The sequence below is a fragment of the Myiozetetes cayanensis genome, unplaced genomic scaffold (genome assembly GCF_022539395.1).
Source record: "Myiozetetes cayanensis isolate MyiCay16 unplaced genomic scaffold, myiCay2020 scf12, whole genome shotgun sequence".
NCBI lineage: Eukaryota > Metazoa > Chordata > Aves > Passeriformes > Tyrannidae > Myiozetetes > Myiozetetes cayanensis.
The window spans coordinates 3,872,369-3,879,358 of record NW_026086826.1 but is presented as its reverse complement, the minus strand read 5'-3'; the positions used below and the strand labels follow the sequence as shown (position 1 = coordinate 3,879,358).

Sequence of the window (6,990 nt, the reverse complement as noted above, 5' to 3'; positions counted from 1 at the left end):
CTAGACATTGCAGCTGAGCTTTCCAAGAGTTACGGATGCATCAGTGGGTTAAAGACTGGGAATCACTGCAGGTAAGGTCATGGAATCATTAGGGCTGGGAGGGACCTCTGGGGATCATCCACTACGACCACTGTGCAGGATCACCTGGAGCAGGTTACACAGGAATGCTTCCAGGTGGGTTTGGAGCGTCTCCGGAGAGGGAGAATCCATAACCTGCCTGGACAGCCTGTTCCTTGCCGTGCCCCCTGTGCGGCTGGCAGGGACGGCTGGCTCAGAACCCTTGGAGTGTGACATCCAGCAAGGCGTCATCCAGTGTGACATCCAGTGAGGTGTGAGCGCGCTGGCTGGGGAGGGGGTGCCACAGCTCGGGGCTGTCTAACAAAGACCGGGCAAGGCCCAGACACGGGTTTAGGATCAGAGAGCTGGGTGAACACCGAAGGACGGAGCCATCAGTGGATGGGGGAGGGCGACCTGGGGGGGCACGGCGGGATGGCCCTTTGGGACGCACGGTACGCGGTAGCCCCGGGGGGGGCAGGAGGCGGCGGGCCGGTGGGGAGGTGTCCACCGGGCACGGGTTGGAGGGGTTGTGGGGGGTTCATTGCCCGGCGGGGACGAGCGCGGCGTCGAGGCGCGGCCACGCGGCGGGGCCGGCCGGGACTACATTGCCCGTGGTGCCCCGCGGCGCGGCGGGCGGCGCGCGCGTGCGCGGTGCGGGTGGGCGGTGGGCCGGAGGCGCCGCCCCCGGCGGCGGCGGGCGCTGCGGTTGGGCGGCGGCGCTGCCGCTCAGCGCGGGGTCGGGGGTCAGAGTGCGGGCGGTGAGTGGCGGTGCCGGGCACTCGTGGTGCGGAGTGCGGGGCGCGGGGCCCGCCCGGACCGGGCCGGCCCCAACGCGGGGAGGGCGCGGGCGGCGGGCGGGCGGCGGCTCGGTCCGGCTCGGCCCGGCGTGGCGCGGGCGGCGCGGGGCCCCGCAGGCCCGGCGGAGGCGTGGGGCCGCCGTGGCCCGGGCAGGGGTGGAGGCCGGCGCGGAGCGAGGGCGCGGCCCGGCCCCCTGCGGCGGCGGGGCCCGGGCCGGGGGCGGGGGCGGCGGGCCGGGCCGGGGCGCGGCGGGGCGAGGCTGTGGGGAGGCCGGGGGGCGGCCCCGGGCCGAGGGCAGGGCGGGGGGTGCTGCCGCCTCGCCGGCTCGACGCCCCCGCGGCCGGGCCCTGCCGTGGGTGCGAGGGCCGGTGCTGGCGGTGGGCAGCAGTCCCCCCGGGTCCCAGCCGGAGCGGGATCAGTCGCTGTCAGGGCTCGGGGACGGGAGGAAGCCCGCCTGCTCGGGAGGGTGTGCGCAGGAGGCAGCAGCAGGGAGGATTTTCCATGTTCCTTTTGGGATGGGGAGGCTCATAGGTGGAAGCCATGGGGGAGTAGGAGGTTTGATTTCCCCCTCCCCTCCCGATTTTTTTTTTTTTTTTATTCTGTGAGATTGATCTGATCACTTGCCTCAGATCTCGAGACTGAAGTAAACTTGAGAAAGCTTAGAAGTGCAGTTTGTTTACTTGTTTCCTGACTGGCAGTAGGAATTTCTTCTCCTGTTCTTTTCTCGCTGCTGTGCTGTTACAGGTGTTTCTTCCAAACTGAGATATACGAAGAGGTGTTGTCATTTACTGCTTATGTTCTGTCTTTTACAAGTCCTGTGTCTGGTGGATTTGCGTGGTCACTGCTGGCCTGTTTGCTGCTGAGTCCAACGTTTGTTTTACTACTTCTTTACTTACCTCAACTTTTTATTGAGCTTTTGGGTTCAGAAATGGTGGATCGACAGCTGCTGCTTAGTCTGAACTCTTTAGTATTCTTTCAGCTGCGATGCAAGGGGCCAGAAAGTTTTCTAAGAGGTTCATGCTTGCACTGTGCATTGGAGAAGGATGAGGGCTCCAGGGAGGTACATCTAAGAGGTGCTTGTCCCATCAGATGCTGTTAGACAACTCTAAGAGGATTTTACTTGATTTGTTTCTAAGGGTAACTTGAATTTACTTTGTCCTGTAGTTGCTCTTTGCAACATCGTAGCATCTCATATCACTTGATGTTAAAGTTGGCTTTTGAACTTTACTCCTCAGTGTATAGGGTTGGGAAATTTGATTTCGGGTTTTGTTATTGTTTTTTTTTAATTCAGATATTTTTGTTTCCCTTTTTGAAGCACTGAATTCTGCCCTTTGCAGCTGGATTTTCGTGTTAATTTATAGTGTGGACTAAATGCCTGTTTTGTTTGAAGAGTGATCCTGTGGCCATTTTATGGTTCTTATCTCAGACTTTGGGTAGCTCTACATGAATGGTGTGTTGGGGTTTTTTTGGTAAAGTTAGTGTGTGTCTAGACAGATTTGAGTGTTACCAAAATCTGAAAGAAAAAGTGATTAAAGAATTAAAGAAAATGCTTGTGTGCTTGATGCTAAATAAAGAAGTCCTTGGCTTGGATATACTCTGATAGGACCTAAAGTTTCTGTTCTGCTCTCGAGAGACACTTCAGTTTGCTTCCTTTAGGAGGCCTGGTTACAGCTGGTTTGGTGCTTATCTTGTTTTGATTCTGTTAACTTTGGAAGGCCTCGATGTGATTTGATTTTTATATTCTTGTTGTTTTCCCTTACGTTTTGGACATGGAGTTCTGGAAGAGACTTGAATGTGACAAGTGTTTGCACTTTACTCCATCCCTGTCTCAGGTCAGTGGTCACCTTTAGGAAAGGGCCACAGGGCCGCAGAGTGCAGGTGTGGTGCCATCCAGCTGTGGCTGCAGGAGAGCACAGAAGGCTGTAAGCAACTGTGCTCTTGTCACAAGTCTGTCCTTGGATCTGAAGCAGGTATTTTTGCTGGAAGTGGTCATCCTGAGACTCCTGGTGTTCTTCTCTATTAGTGGTGAGCTAACATACCAGCACGGTGCCATGGGCAAGCAGGGGAATTGAGGGAAGAAGAGGAGAAGTTGTGGCTCTCGAAGCATAACCTAGAGCAGAGGTGCTGGCTGTTGCTGCTAGGTATCATTTGGACCATTTCCCTCCTCTAAGAAAAGTGATCTGTGCTGGCTGAGTGCCAGATGAGAAGTTATATTCTCTCCAGATATGCTGTGTAGGCAAAGATACTTCACTCCCAACCAAGAAAAAGTTATTTATTTTTTTAATTTCGGCTGTATTTGTTACAGTCATAATTTTTTTCCATGGTTGAATATCAGAGACAACATCTTCCCTGGCTGGTTTTCCAGGCTCACTGAGACTGGACTGTGTGGAAACCATGCCCTGGTTGGAGCATTTGCCAGTCTACCTGGACAGAGCTTTGCCAGAGTACTGGCTTTCTCTCAACACTTTTGGAGTTTGTTTGTGAAGATCGAAAGTGAACAGTGTATTGAGCAATGTAAATCTTGTCCTCCTGAATCCAGACTGAGATTCATTTTGCACTCTCAGGTGTTAACCTTCATTTTTTCAGATAACAAAGGTGTGTGGCTGTACAAGTGGTGTGAACAACTGTAGCATTCATCTGTATGAAAATGAAGTAGTTATACGTGCCAGAGTCCATTAAACAAAGGGTGGCTGGCTATGTCTCTTTTCCACTACATGAGGCCAGTATGCAATAGTAGGTTTTACTGACTAGATGCATAGGAGCTAAAAATCTCTTGCTCCTGGCACTGGGAGCTGTGCTGTGGACTGAGAACACTGAAGTGCCATAAATTTCACAACTTGCTTCAGAGACCAGGGCTGGGAAAGTTTGAGTGAAAACTAAGACGTGTTATTTTTTGACAGTTGACTGACCACTGGAATGAGCTGTCTGAAGGTAGTGGGGAACCTCCATTCTTGATGTTGCAATTCAAGGCCAGAAACGTTTCTGAAAGATGTTCAAGCCTTTGGGCTCGAGTAAGGAAGTGGAAGCTTTACGGCCAGCGTTACATGAGGTGCAGACAGGATGGTCCGATGGGCCTTGGGAATTCAAGTTTTATGTGTCTATGCTGCTACAGCTGGGATACCCTCTCCATTTCCTGGAAAGTGCCACACCATCCCAGGTGTCTGTATCCTGGTCTGGGTTTGGTGAGCAGCTGAGCTGACCAACAGCTCCCAATGGCTCATCTTGCTCCTGCTCGTGCCAGCATGGGCCTGTCCTCTTCTTTGAGCTTTGGTGTTCATCCAGCCTGGCCCCAAGCTGGTTCATCTCACTAAACCAGACGGAAACTATCTTGTTTTAATTGCGCTTTATTCTGGCTGTGTTAGTCCTTTTATAGGTTCCCGTGGTTGAATCGGCTCACAGAAGGGCCAGACAAGCTCAGGAACTGGTGTAATGTAATAAGCAGGAGAGTAAGACTGAGAGGGAAGGACAGGCCTGCCTCCTTTTGGCCTCCCAGAACTATTGGCTTTTAATTAATCTCGTTGCGTGTAGTTTCACCCTGGTGCATTATTGCTCCCATGCAGAGGCAGGAGAGTGGACTAGAGGATTTTTGGTCTGATCCTGTGCAACTGTTCTTTTCCTTAATTGCAAATCTGCTCTTCCTCTATGGCTTTTGCTGTATGCATCCTTGTTGTTGCTTTGTTTTAATTTTTATTCTTTCCTTTCTCTACGTTTCTTCTAAGTGACCAGTCCTTTGCTGTGTGGAACTTCTTCAGACTCCAGCTTAGACCCGTTTGCTCATCTGCAGTTACTCTTGGAGAAGGTTTAAAAATACACAGCAAAGCCTGTCTTAGGAGACCAGTCAAGGAGCTGACGAAAGTGGGTTGCCTAGCAGAGGTGGCCTAATAAAATTGGAGTGGAATTATACTGTGCATCTTTGGGACGGCTTCTGGGTGGTCTGTTTGGATGAGTTCACGTCCTGCTGGCGTGGAGTCTCGTGTGGGTTTCACTGTGTTGTCAAGTGAACTGAGATGTGTTTGTTTCCCAGACTTGTAGGGTGCCATAGCTCCAGCAAGTGCTCCCCTAAGTAATCAGCGCCTTCGGCCTCACACATTGTGATCTCACAAGCCATCGCGTCTGTGATGTCACAATGGAAGAGATTCTGGTGCTCTGACATATGTGGTTCGTGCCTTTGACATGTCAGCCAAGGAACCCAGTGGGAAGAATGAGCTCAAGAAATGGGAGAGACCTTCCTTAACCCGAGAGTGCCCTCCATCCTTTAGTCAGCCCTTCCCATATTCACTTACCCCTTCCATCATGGCACTTAGAGGGAAGCCAGTGCTTGTGTAGACTGAATTATTTTTTTCAGTTGAACTCCTGCCATGCATGTTTCTCCCAGATGAGCGGTTGCCCAACTATCCTCCTGTAACCTTCATTCTTTCCTGCTGTTCACCTCACTTGTTGTATTGCTTCTAATTTTAGACTGTAAGTTCTCGAGAACAGGGACCTCTTCGTCTGTAGTGGGAAGAGCCTGGGTGCGATTGTGGAGCGCTGTAAAAACAAAACGATGGATGCCAAGCTGTATCTGAGCTGAGTAATGATGGGGCAGCACACAGGCATGCCATGGCAATGCTTTGGGAAAGCTGCATTACAAATTTTCCAAAACACAGGCTTGGTTGTCTAGCAGTGCCGGAGACAAACCCAGCCAAACGAGAAGGGAGTGCAGCCACCGAAGTGTACTGTTTTCATGTTCAAGAGATGGTGCTGTGAGGTTAACAAATTAAAGATGCAGATTTACCTGTCTAAAATTGTGTTACTTTATTAAACGGTTCTAAAAGCTTTGTCTTTTGTTGTTTGTTTTACTTTTGTATTTTTTTTTGTTTGTTTGAGTTTTTTTGCAAGGTTGGATGGTGAGAGTGGATAAGCTGTGATAAGTGGATAAGTGTTTCTTGTTTCCTGCCTCACAGGCTAGCCAGGTGCTGTCATTTTTGGACTGTAGTTCATCTAATGAAATATTTGGGTTTAGGTTAAGGTTGATTTAAAAAACAAAATCTAAGTTATCTCTATTGTTCTTCAGTTATATCCTCACACAAGTGAAATATGGGCTCACATTTGACCTCTGAGTATGCATTTGAACAGCTACCAAAATTGAAGTCCTGCATTTTTTTTTGTTATACTGCGTTCCAGATGTTGCTAAATGTATGCAATTTTGTTTCATCAAAAGCATCTCTATTACCTTATCTTTTTACAATTTAATAAAATAGACAAACCTGACTTACATTTTTGATTGGTTTTGGTTGCTCTAGCATTGAAGTGAGTTGTCTGTTGGAGGCCAGGAGTCACAACTGCCCCTACCGAGGCTTTGCACAAATAATAAACTGAAGTGTTTTACTCCCAGAGCTTGCTTGCTTTTATTTTTTAATTTCAGTTTGTCTTGTTGTTCAGATTAGAGGGGGGGTTTATTTTGCTTTGCTTTGTTTGTTTGTTTATTTTGTAAAATGGTGTAGGCCTGTATTGCCATAACAACGTAATTTATCATGTAAGTGAAGGCTCTCATAAAACATGTAATTTCTTGGGTCACCCCTCCAATCTGAAGTTATGTGTTGTCCTCCTGCCCCCTCCCTACTCAGCTTATCAAAGTGGACAGTGAAGGGGAATATTTTGAGGTTAAAGGCAAGCTGTGATTTTATTTAGATGTGGTTCTAAAAAGTTCATATTTATGTTATGTGCAAAGAACCATTAAGCTCAAGTTTCTGGGCTCATTTGTCTTGCTGTTGATGAATTTGAATCCCCTGCAACTTGTGTGGTGTACATCAATTTCTGTGGCTTTGAGGCTGTCCTACAGGCAGGGGAAAGCGCTTGCAATGCCCTGCTGGCTCTTGTCACCAGCATTCTTCATGGGGCAGGAGTTCCCTGTCGTGTCCCTTGCCATTTTGGTTGTCCCTAAGCAACTTCCCCAGTAGGAAGCCTGGCACGCGACAGCCGCCGGTGCAGATTCTCCTCTTTGCACTCAGTGGGGCCCCTGGCAAAGTGGCAAAGCTGGTGGCTACAGCTGGCACTTGCCTTCCTCTTGGCTTTCCATACTTGCTGGTGATCAAATGTTGTGCTTTAGTGCCATGTGCTTGGACTGCTAAGAAGCAAGAGCTGTGGTCAGCCTGA

At 49.9% G+C, this 6,990-nt stretch overlaps 1 protein-coding gene across 2 annotated transcripts in view; it reads left to right on the top strand.

The window, feature by feature from the left end:
* The first annotated feature begins 724 nt into the window (after window positions 1-724).
* ERI3 (ERI1 exoribonuclease family member 3) overlaps window positions 725-6,990 on the top strand; it is a 129,622-nt gene continuing 123,356 nt past the window's right edge. The window contains exon 1 of one of the 2 annotated variants that reach the window (XM_050306484.1): window positions 725-815. The gene's annotated coding sequence lies outside the window, so the exon portion shown is untranslated. The other variant, XM_050306485.1, reaches the window with a different exon arrangement.